Source organism: Myodes glareolus, chromosome 2, assembly GCF_982192425.1.
Source record: "Myodes glareolus chromosome 2, mMyoGla1.1, whole genome shotgun sequence".
Taxonomy (NCBI): domain Eukaryota; kingdom Metazoa; phylum Chordata; class Mammalia; order Rodentia; family Cricetidae; genus Myodes; species Myodes glareolus.
The window spans coordinates 107595179-107606466 of record NC_142027.1 but is presented as its reverse complement, the minus strand read 5'-3'; positions in this window follow the sequence as shown (position 1 = coordinate 107606466).

Sequence of the window (11288 nt, the reverse complement as noted above, 5' to 3'; positions counted from 1 at the left end):
GGGGCTACAGGGAGGGCTCAGTGGCACAAACATGAGTACTTGAGTTTGAATCCCTGAACCTAGGTAAAGACCTGGATATTGTGGTGTGTGACTGAAACCTTGGCACTGTAAGGAGAAGAAAAGGAGGATGGCTGAGGCTTGATAGTCATCAGCTTCACTGCACCCTGTCTCAAGGGAATGAAACAGAGACAATGGTACGTGACACTCTGGCCTCCCTACATGATTGGGCACACACACCAAAGGGAGAAGACAGAGACAGACAAAGAGAATATTAAGACAGCATGAAGAAAGAATTGAGAGCAGCTCCTTGAGTAAGCTCCTTCATGTCACCTGAAGGATCAGATGGTTATCTGAAAGACCAAGCAGCTATCTCAGCCAGAGTGTGAGTTCAGAAGCTGTTATCAGAAATAACAAATACCAGAAGCTGTTGGAATGAGAGCTCAGTTTCCCTCCTGGAAACTTCCATAATTGGCATGTGGATGGCTTTGTGTACATGTATGTGTTGCTAGGCTTCATGCAGTCTTAATCTGAAAAGTGAGCCAAACATGACATTCTGGATTTCTTCTGACTTCATAGCTAGCATCTTCTGACATTTAAAATTCCCTTTCTGCTTACAGAACCAAGTGGGTAAATATTGTGTGTGTATGTATATATATATATATATATATATATATATATGTGTGTGTGTGTGTGTGTGTGTGTGTGTGTGTGTGTGTGACTGGGAACGTTTTTAATGGGTAGAACAAAAAATACTAAGTAGAACTGAGCACAATGTAGAACAAGGAGAACAAGTAACATGCGGAACAATGAGGAATGATGGACTGAAGAGAGAAGAATAAGAGACGTGGACAAACAATTCCCATGAGTAGACTTCTTTACCCTTAAAATTTTAACCCTCAGATTTCTAACACTCTTTAGCTCATCCTGGCACCTTTAATTGAACTGTGAAAAGGAGTCCCAGAGGCTAAAACTTTTAAGGTTCTTGTTACCAAGTCTTTCAGCTGACTTAGCCAGCCTAAGCTCCTGACCTTCATTGAATGTGGTGACAATCCACTGAGTGGCTTGGTCCTCATTCAGTCCTCCCTGAATCCTGGGGGCACCCATGAGTACAGGTTGCAGTGACTTTTTCCTTTTCTCTCATCCATGAGAACATGTCTTCCACACTCTTTCATTCCCCCATGTGATGCCTCTTAGAAAATCTCCAACTTATTTAGCTTCTCTAGGATCACGAATTTTAGGCTCAATGTCCTTTAATTATAGCTAGAATCCACTTATGAGTGAGTACATACCATATTCCTCTTTTTGGGTCTGGGTTACCTCACTCAGTAAAGCGTTTTCTATTTCCATACATTTGCATGCAAAATTCAAGATGTCATTGTTTTTTACCACAGAGTAAAACTTCAATGTGTATATGTTCCATACCTTCTTTAACCATTCTTCTATTGAGGGGCACCTAGATTGTTTCCAGGCAAAACATGGGTGGACGGGGTGTAGGGGTGGATGTAAGGGGAGATGGGTAGAGAGAAGGGAGAAGGGGAAGATTTGGGAGAGCTTGGGTAATGGGATGGGTGGAATGGAGGAAGGGTGGATATGGGAACAGGGAAGTAAATATCTTAATTAAGGGAGTCATTTTAGGATTTGCAAGAGACTTGACTCTAGAGGGGTTCCCAGGTCCAAGGGGAGGTCCCCAGATTGTTCCTTGGGCAACAGAGGAGAGGGTGCCTGAACTGGCCTTGTCCCATAGCCACACTGATGAATATCTTGCATATCATCATAGAACCTTCATCAGGCGATGGATGGAGATAGAGACAGAGACCCATACTGGAGCACTGGACTTAGCTCCCAAGGTCCAAATGAGGAACAGAAGGAGGGAGAACATGAGCAAGGAAGTCAGGACCACAAGGGGTGCATCCACCCACTGAGACGGTGGGACTGATCTAATGGGAGCTCACCAAGGCCAGCTGGACTGGGAGTGGTGGAGCATGTGATCAAATTGGACACTCTGAATGTGGCTGGCAGTGAAGGCTGACTGAGAAGCCAAGGACAATGGCAATGGGTTTTTATTCTGCTGCATAGACTGACTTTGTGGGAGCCTGGTTTGTTTGGATGCTCACCTTTATAGACTTGGATGGTGGGGGGGAGGACCTTGGACTTCCCTCGGGGCAGGGAACCTTGACTGCTCTTAGGACTAGGGAGGGAGGGGGAGGTGTGGAGAGGGAAGGAAAAGGGAGGCAGGGAGGAGGTGGAAATTTTTAATAAATAAATAAATAAAACAGAGGGGAAAAAACATAAAAAACCTCCAACTTTGCCACCAGACACCCTATATGAAGAGCCCTAAATTTATTTGCTTTTGCAATCAAATTTAGCTTCAGTACCCCTTAGATAATCTATTCAAAGGATCACATAATGGCCCTTTATAACCTAAGCCTATTTGGTACCTTTACAAATACTGTGTGCAATCAGGAAAACAGAGATTCCCCATTCCCTACTTCTCTGCTTTAAGTTCTGCTTGTTTTTGTCTAGTCTCTCTCTCTCTCTCTCTCTCTCTCTCTCTCTCTCTCTCTCTCTCTCTCTCTCTCTCACACACACACACACACACACACACACACACACACACTAATGCACTGTGTCAATATCCAGTCTTTTAAGTTGCTATAGATGGATCTGTAAGTTTGTTGCAACTTGGGAGCTAGGAGGGAGACCTAGGAGAAGAGGAGAAAATTAAGGGGTAGTCCAGTCACAACACACACACACCCTTCACGGCCTGGTGCATTTCTCAGCTCCCTCCTGCAGCATCCTCTGTGTATGGCTAGGACTCCCCTTTCTTTCCCCTTTTCTTTATATTCCTCTCTCCTCCCAGACATATCACTTCTGTCTCTACCACTCTAGTGCTGGGATTAAATGTGTGTGACTCCCAAACACTAGGCTTAAAGGTGTGAACCACCACCACCTGGATCTGTTTCTGGATCAATCTTGTGTTGCCCAAGGTAGCCTTGAACTCACAGAGTTAGGTCTGCCTGTCTCCAAAGTCCTGGCGTTAAAGGTGTGTGCCACTACTCCCTGGCCTTTAGTGGCTTAGCTTTGCATCCTGATCTTCAGTCAAACTTTATTCATTAAAATACAAATAAAATATCACCACTCAAATATTTCCTATCTGTATACTTTCTTTGTTCTCAGTTTACTAAATTATGTTCTATAAGGATTAAGGTGTCTTTTAGGTATGAGAGGCATTAGACTGTTGTTTTATGATGTACCACTTGGATTAAAATCTGACTCTAGAGTTAGGGTATGGCTCTCCCTCTTCCAGACCCAAGAATGCTTGTTTAAAGGTTCCTTCCAAAATATCTGTCCCCTATCAGGCCAGTCATCTGCTATGTGACAGAGAAAGGAGAGCAAAACAAAATAAAGGAATAGATTGTTCCCAATAGTTACAATTGGTACTCATCTCAAGTTTTTTGGGTTTTGGTTTAACTCTCTAAAAATGTTGCTAAGGTGTAACCTTATCTCAAGAGTATTATAAAACTCTTGTATAAACTTCCCATACCTCAAGATTTGTTAGTATATTGGGTATGAATAAAACCCTATAAAATCTCTAACAAAAAGATTAATTTGAAATACATATTGATAGTTAAAAATCTATACATAGGTAATCTTAAAGGGAACACGTGACTGGCTGCCACCTTAACTGCTGCCCCCCCCCACAGGGATGAAGGTAGCCAAGTGGCTGACCTTTGCTAGGGTTAGAAAGGATGGACTTCGTCATGTGACCTCACTCCCATCTTGATAAAAGTGACCATACGACATAAGAGAGAGGTAGACAGGATTTCTCCCTTTTAATAAACATCTTGAATGAGTTTTGGACGAAGACCTTATTTCACCATAGTGGAGAGAAGAAGAGATGTAACAATTTCTCTGTAGCAGAACTGCTACCTCTCTGTGGGGAAAACCCTTAGGAGAGTGGAGCAGAGCTGAACTATAACTGCTCTCTTGAAAAGGATTAGAATTGATACATTCCTGCAGGGAAAACATCCCCCACCAGAACAGAGCTGTAGGTATATCCTGAATTCCTACAGCCAGTTCTCTTCAGAACTGTAGGTATTGCCTGGCATCTGACAGCCAGGCTACCTTTCACTTCAGAGCTATAACACTTACAGGCAGTTTGGTTTCTGACAGCCAGAAGCTTCTGACAGCTAGGATACTTTCACTCCAGAGAGGTAACACGTGTGTGTGTGTGTGTGTGTGTGTGTGTGTGTGTGTGTGTGTGTGTGTGTGTGAAAGAGAGAGAGAGACAGAGACAGAGAGAAAGAGAATACATCAGTTCTCTTGCTCCTCCCCATGGGTAAGGGAATCCCCTGGGGAGTCAACAAAATCTGACACATTAACGCAGGACATTCAGAAAGTAAAGCTTCAGGAAGTCCCTGAAACTGATCAGATTCATGAGACTCCTCTTTTCCCAAGAATATATATAAGCAGTATAGACCACTGATATATGCTCTCAAATGAGATAAACTGCCTGGAAGATGCTGAGATCAGACAAGTACTGGGAAGAGGCTCAGATCTGAACTTCCTGGAAATGATATTTCCTACCCAGGACACTCCAGGTTCCCAGATGTCATCACCTGTGCTTGTGTGCATTTTTGATCATGAAGCTGTTCATGACTCATTTCTGCTCCTATAAGTAACCCCTCATGCTTATCCTATAAGGAACCCCAATAAAACTGGTTCATTAATTTGTGCTTTGGTGGTATCCATGCCACATATGGTCTGCCATATATTCTTTATTTGGGGTCAGTAGACATTCTTCACATTCCCAGGAATAGCATCAGACAACAAGTCCTGAAGCAACAAAAACTCTGGTTCAGCAACTAAGGATGGGGCTGACTGTAAATTCCTTTTCTTGTTGGAACTTTCATTTGAGTCTAGAACTGTATATCAGAATCATCTAGTGGCAACCATGGTTATTGTCAAAAAGAAGTAAAACTGGGTGAGCTTCTCCTCTGAAAAAACAGCAAGTGCTCTTAACCACTGAACAATCCCTAGCTCCTTTTACAGTTTTAGAAAGGCAGAAAAATGTTTCTGTATCCCATTTACATTTCATTTTCAACTCATATCTATGAAAAGCCCTAAATTTATTTGCTTTTGCAATCAAATTTAGCTTCAGTACCCCTTAGATAATCTATTCAAAGGACCACATAATGGCCCTTTATAACCTAAGCCTATTTGGTACCTTTACAAATACTGTGTGCAATCAGGAAAACAGAGATTCCCCATTCCCTACTTCTCTGCTTTAAGTTCTGCTTGTTTTTGTCTAGTCTCTCTCTCTCTCTCTCACACACACACACATACACACACTAATGCACTGTGTCACTATCCAGTCTTTTAAGTTGCTATAGATGGATCTGTAAGTTTGTTGCAACTTGGGAGCTAGGAGGGAGACCTAGGAGAAGAGGAGAAAATTTAGGGGTAGTCCAGTCACAACATACACACACCCTTCACGGCCTGGTGCATTTCTCAGCTCCCTCCTGCAGCATCATCTGTGTATGGCTAGGACTCAAAAATGTAGCATGGGTAATAAATGCTCATAGACAGATAGATATAAGGCTTAAAGCTGAAGATCAGAGAAGAAAAGCCGTAAGTCACCAGAGAGACCTTTTACCACTACCAGTGCTCAGACCAAAGGGGCGACACTCAGATTGCCTAGACTGCAGTTTCTCTACAAACCTAGACTCCACACTTCAGTGAGTTCATATTCTTTCCCCTTTTCTTTATATTCCTCTCTCCTCCCAGACGTATCACTCCTGTCTCTACCACTCTAGTGCTGGGATTAAATGTGTGTGACTCCCAAACACTAGGCTTAAAGGTGTGAACCACCACCACCTGGATCTGTTTCTGGATCAATCTTGTGTTGCCCAAGGTAGCCTTGAACTCACAGAGTTAGGTCTGCCTGTCTCCAAAGTCCTGGCATTAAAGATGTGTGCCACTACTCCCTGGCCTTTAGTGGCTTAGCTTTGCATCCTGATCTTCAGTCAAACTGTATTCATTAAAATACAAATAAAATATCACCACTCAAATATTTCCTATCTGTATACTTTCTTTGTTCTCAGTTTACTAAATTATGTTCTATAAGGATTAAGGTGTCTTTTAGGTATGAGAGGCATTAGACTGTTGTTTTATGATGTACCACTTGGATTAAAATTTGACTCTAGAGTTAGGGTATGGTTCTCCCTCTTCCAGACCCAAGCATGCTTGTTTAAAGGTTCCTTCCAAAATATCTGTCCCCTATCAGGCCAGTCATCTGCTATGTGACAGAGAAAGGAGAGCAAAACAAAATAAAAGAATAGATTGTTCCCAATAGTTACGATTGGTACTCATCTCAAGTTTTTTGGGTTTTGGTTTAACTCTCTAAAAATGTTGCTAAGGTGTAACCTTATCTCAAGAGTTTTATAAAATTCTTGTATAAACTTCCCATACCTCAAGATTTGTTAGTATATTGGGTATGAATAAAACCCTATAAAATCTCTAACAAAAAGATTAATTTGAAATACATATTGATAGTTAAAAATCTATACATAGGTAATCTTAAAGGGAACACACCTTAACTGCTGCCCCCCCCTTACAGGGATGAAGGTAGCCAAGTGGCTGCCCTTTGCTAGGGTTAGAAAGGATGGACTTCGTCATGTGACCTCACTCCCATCTTGATAAAAGTGACCATATGACATAAGAGAGAGGTAGACAGGATTTCTCCCTTTTAATAAACATCTTGAATGAGTTTTGGACGAAGACCTTATTTCACCATAGTGGAGAGAAGAAGAGATGTAACAATTTCTCTGTAGCAGAACTGCTACCTCTCTGTGGGGAAAACCCTTAGGAGAGTGGAGCAGAGCTGAGCTATAACTGCTCTCTTGAAAAGGATTAGAATTGATACATTCCTGCAGGGAAAACATCCCCCACCAGAACAGAGCTGTAGGTATATCCTGAATTCCTACAGCCAGTTCTCTTCAGAACTGTAGGTATTGCCTGGCATCTGACAGCCAGGCTACCTTTCACTTCAGAGCTATAACACTTACAGGCAGTTTGGTTTCTGACAGCCAGAAGCTTCTGACGGCTAGGATACTTTCACTCCAGAGAGGTAACACGTGTGTGTGTGTGTGTGTGTGTGTGTGTGTGTGTGTGTGTGTGTGTGTGTGTGTGTGTGTGAAAGAGAGAGAGAGACAGAGACAGAGACAGAGAGAAAGAGAAAGAGAAAACATCAGTTCTCTTGCTCCTCCCCATGGGTAAGGGAATCCCCTGGGGAGTCAACAAAATCTGACACATTAACGCAGGACATTCAGAAAGTAAAGCTTCAGGAAGTCCCTGAAACTGATCAGATTCATGAGACTCCTCTCTTCCCAAGAATATATATATAAGCAGTATAGACCACTGATATATGCTCTCAAATGAGATAAACCGCCTGGAAGATGCTGAGATCAGACAAGTACTGGGAAGAGGCTCAGATCTGAACTTCCTGGAAATGATACTTCCTACCCAGGACACTCCAGGTTCCCAGATGACATCACCTGTGCTTGTGTGCATTTTTGATCATGAAGCTGTTCATGACTCATTTCTGCTCCTATAAGTAACCCCTCATGCATATCCTATAAGGAACCCCAATAAAACTGGTACATTAATTTGTGCTTTGGTGGTATCCATGCCACATATGGTCTGCCATATATTCTTTATTTGGGGTCAGTAGACATTCTTCACATTCCCAGGAATAGCATCAGATAACAAGTCCTGAAGCAACAAAAACTCTGGTTCAGCAACTAAGGATGGGACTGACTGTAAATTCCTTTTCTTGTTGGAACTTTCATTTGAGTCTAGATCTGTGTATCAGAATCATCTAGTGGCAACCATGGTTATTGTCAAAAAGAAGTAAAACTGGGTGAGCTTCTCCTCTGAAAAAACAGCAAGTGCTCTTAACCACTGAACAATCCCTAGCTCCTTTTACAGGTTTAGAAAGGCAGAAAAATGCTTCTGTATCCCTTTTACATTTCATTTTCAACTCACATCTATATTAATACAATACACATTAAATGAAAAATTGATTGACTAATCGACAGATTGGCTATCAGAGGTAAAAGAAATGATCTAATTCATCAAGTATTCAGAGTTTTGTGAATCATTCTTTTACTTTGTAAATTGTGTGTGTGACTGTTTGGTGGTGGCACATCACTTTAATCCTAGCACTCAGGAGGCAGAAGCAGACAGATCTTATGAGTTCAAGGCCAGCCTGGTGTACAAAGTGAGTTCCAGGGTGGCCAGAGCTGTTACACATATGTAGATAGATGTTTCTTTCCTACCCAGTCCTGCATAGATTCAGTCCCAAAAAATACACAGAGCCTTATATTAACTGTAAACTGTTTGGCCTATTGCTCTTATTAACTAGCTCTTACAACTTAAATTAACCTATAATTCTTATTCATTTTTAGTCATGTGACTTGATACCTTTTCTTAGTAAGACATTGTCATTTTGCTACATCTGTGTCCGGCTTGCAATTGTGTCTCTGCCTTTCCTCTCCTCATAATTATCCTAGTCTGGTCATTCTGCCTGTATTTACTGCCAGGCTACTGTACAACCAGCATTATATTAAACCAATATGAGTGACAAATATTTACAGTATACAAGAGAATTATCCCCAGCATGTCTACCTTTTTCATTTTCAAAACAGAAACCCTGAACCTAATCTTCTTTATTTAGCTTTTTCATAAACATTATGCATAACAACTTGTAACCAACAACTTAAACAAAGACAAACATCCATATCCATTTTTGGAAATATGGACATAGTTTTCTAGGCTATTTCCTGCTGATTGGGGGTGTTGGTAATTTGGGGGGAACCCTGAGAAAATTTAGAATTATGGTCAAATCCTGACTGGATTATTTTGTGAGGCTGGATCACCTCAGCCAGTGACCTTGACGCTATTCTGGAATGTAGAACTCAGAGGAAACTGCAACAGAGACACTCTGAGATATTGGGTCATCTAGGCCATCTGCTCCTATCAGAGATATTTCAGAGTGTCTTCCTCAATCAAACCTGACATTTCTTACCCAATAATGAATCAATAGCTTCTCATTTCCTGTGTAAATAAAAGCAGAACCTCTTTCCCAAAGTAATATATCTTTTGATACGGAAGACCCCTCTGTGTGCTGTGATTAGCATTAATGAAAAAAAACCTGAAGTGGCCTGTTGATAGGGCAGAACTTAGGTAGGCAGGGAAGATGAAACTGAATGCTGGGAGAAGGAAGATGGAGAGAAAGACACCGTGGATCCGTCACTGGAGATAGATGTGCTGAAACTTTGCTGGTAGGCACGACCTCATGGTGATATACACAGTAATAAAAATGGGTTAAATTAAGATGCAACAGTTAGCCAATAAGAAGCTAGAGCTAATGGGTCAAGCAGTGATTTAATTAATACAGTTTCTGTGTTATTGTTTTGGTTCTGGGCGGCCAGGATGAACAAGCAGCCCCTTCTCCAACAATCTTTTGACTTAAATTTTAAAGTCAAGATGTGTTTAAAATATGCAAGTTGGTTTAATCAAGCAGCAGTTATAATTATATGTCTTTTGCCAGCTTTTCTTCCCTCCTCTGCAGTCAAATAATTCAAAGACAACACAATAATATGTTGTATCCTGACTCTCTGTGGTTTTTTTCCATCTTTACATGGCTTTTTCTATTATTCTACTTATTTTTGAGTATCCTTTTATTTTTCTCTCCCAAGTCTATGTATATTTTTAAATACACTGTAAACGGTTTAGAGGTTTATTTCCCATCTGAATCTGTCTTTATTGTATATCTCTATTATTTTCTGACCACATGAGTCTTTAATCTTCTCAATGACATGGATAGCATTAAAGTGACAGCTTTGAAACTGGATCAACCCCATTCCGTGGCTTCCTCAGAGTCTAGCTTCATGATGGAGGTACCAGTGGAAGCCACATTTATTGCCACAAATCATGGAGTGTCTAGGTCTCTTCCAACACCAAGAAGCATGATACTAGCTGCTCATAACATCATTTAAGTGTTTAATAGCAGGGCCTCTTAAAATAGCCATGCAATTTTTGCTGCTAAAGCTAAGTCAGGAAGCCTCTCTTAAAGAACTACACATCTTCTTGCCTCTAGCAGAGACCAGCCAAGAAACTGCTACTACCAAGAAGCCTTGCTTGATTCTGTTCTTTTGTGTCTAGAATCCCTTCCCAAGTTCTCTCAGGTTTTATATGGATGGAGTTGCTGAAAGTTGGGCACCATTTGTAGATAGAAGTTTCTGTCCTGCCTGGCTCCACAGTTGTTCAGTCCCAAGTAAACTTATATTAATTATAAACTGCTTGGCGTATTGCTCAGGCTTATTACTATCTCTTACAGTTTAAATTAACCCATAATTATTTATCTATGTTTAGTCAAGTGGCTTGGTGCCTTTTCTCAGGTTGGCATTTTCATCTTGTTTCCTCTATGTCTGGCTGGTGACTGTGTCTCCGCCTTTCCTCTTCTCAGAATTCCCCTAGTATTGTTGTCTCACCCATACTTCTTGCCTGACTACTGTCCAAACAACATCTTTACAGTGTACAAGAGTGTTATTCTACAGCACATAGAAAAACCCTGTCTCAAAAAAATGTGTGTGTGTGTGTGTGTGTGTCCATCCTTTTATGAGCACCTTGTGAATGCAGGTGCTCACAGAGGTCAGGAGAGGAACATTAGGTCACTAGATCCAGAGTTACAGGAAGCCATAAACTTCCTGATGAATATGCTCGGAACTTCTTTACATGGGAGTCATAATGAATTTCCCTGTTAAATTGTCATTTGAAAATTCTAGGAAACAAGATAGTTTAGAAAGAGGAAGCATGATCTAAGCACATTTGTTAGTGTCAACTCCATAAAAAATAGATGGCAGAGAAAGTGCTGGGCTCATATTAGGACATTGTATGTACACCAGAAAAGCTAAAATGTAGAACTTAGAAAAAATTATATCGTATCGTGGACTTACTAAGAATATCAGTGAAGCATTAAATCTTCTTTAGGATCTACAAGATGACTAAATGGTAAAGGAGTGTGCCACTAAGACAGAAGACTTGAGTTTGAACCCCAGAACTCATATGACAGAAATAGAGCAATGACTGCCATCACTTTATCCTCTGACCTCTGCATGCCCACCGTGATACAAGTCTACCCACATAAACACACACACACACACACACACACACACACACACACACACACACAGACAGTGGGAAAGGGAGAGACAGGCACCAAG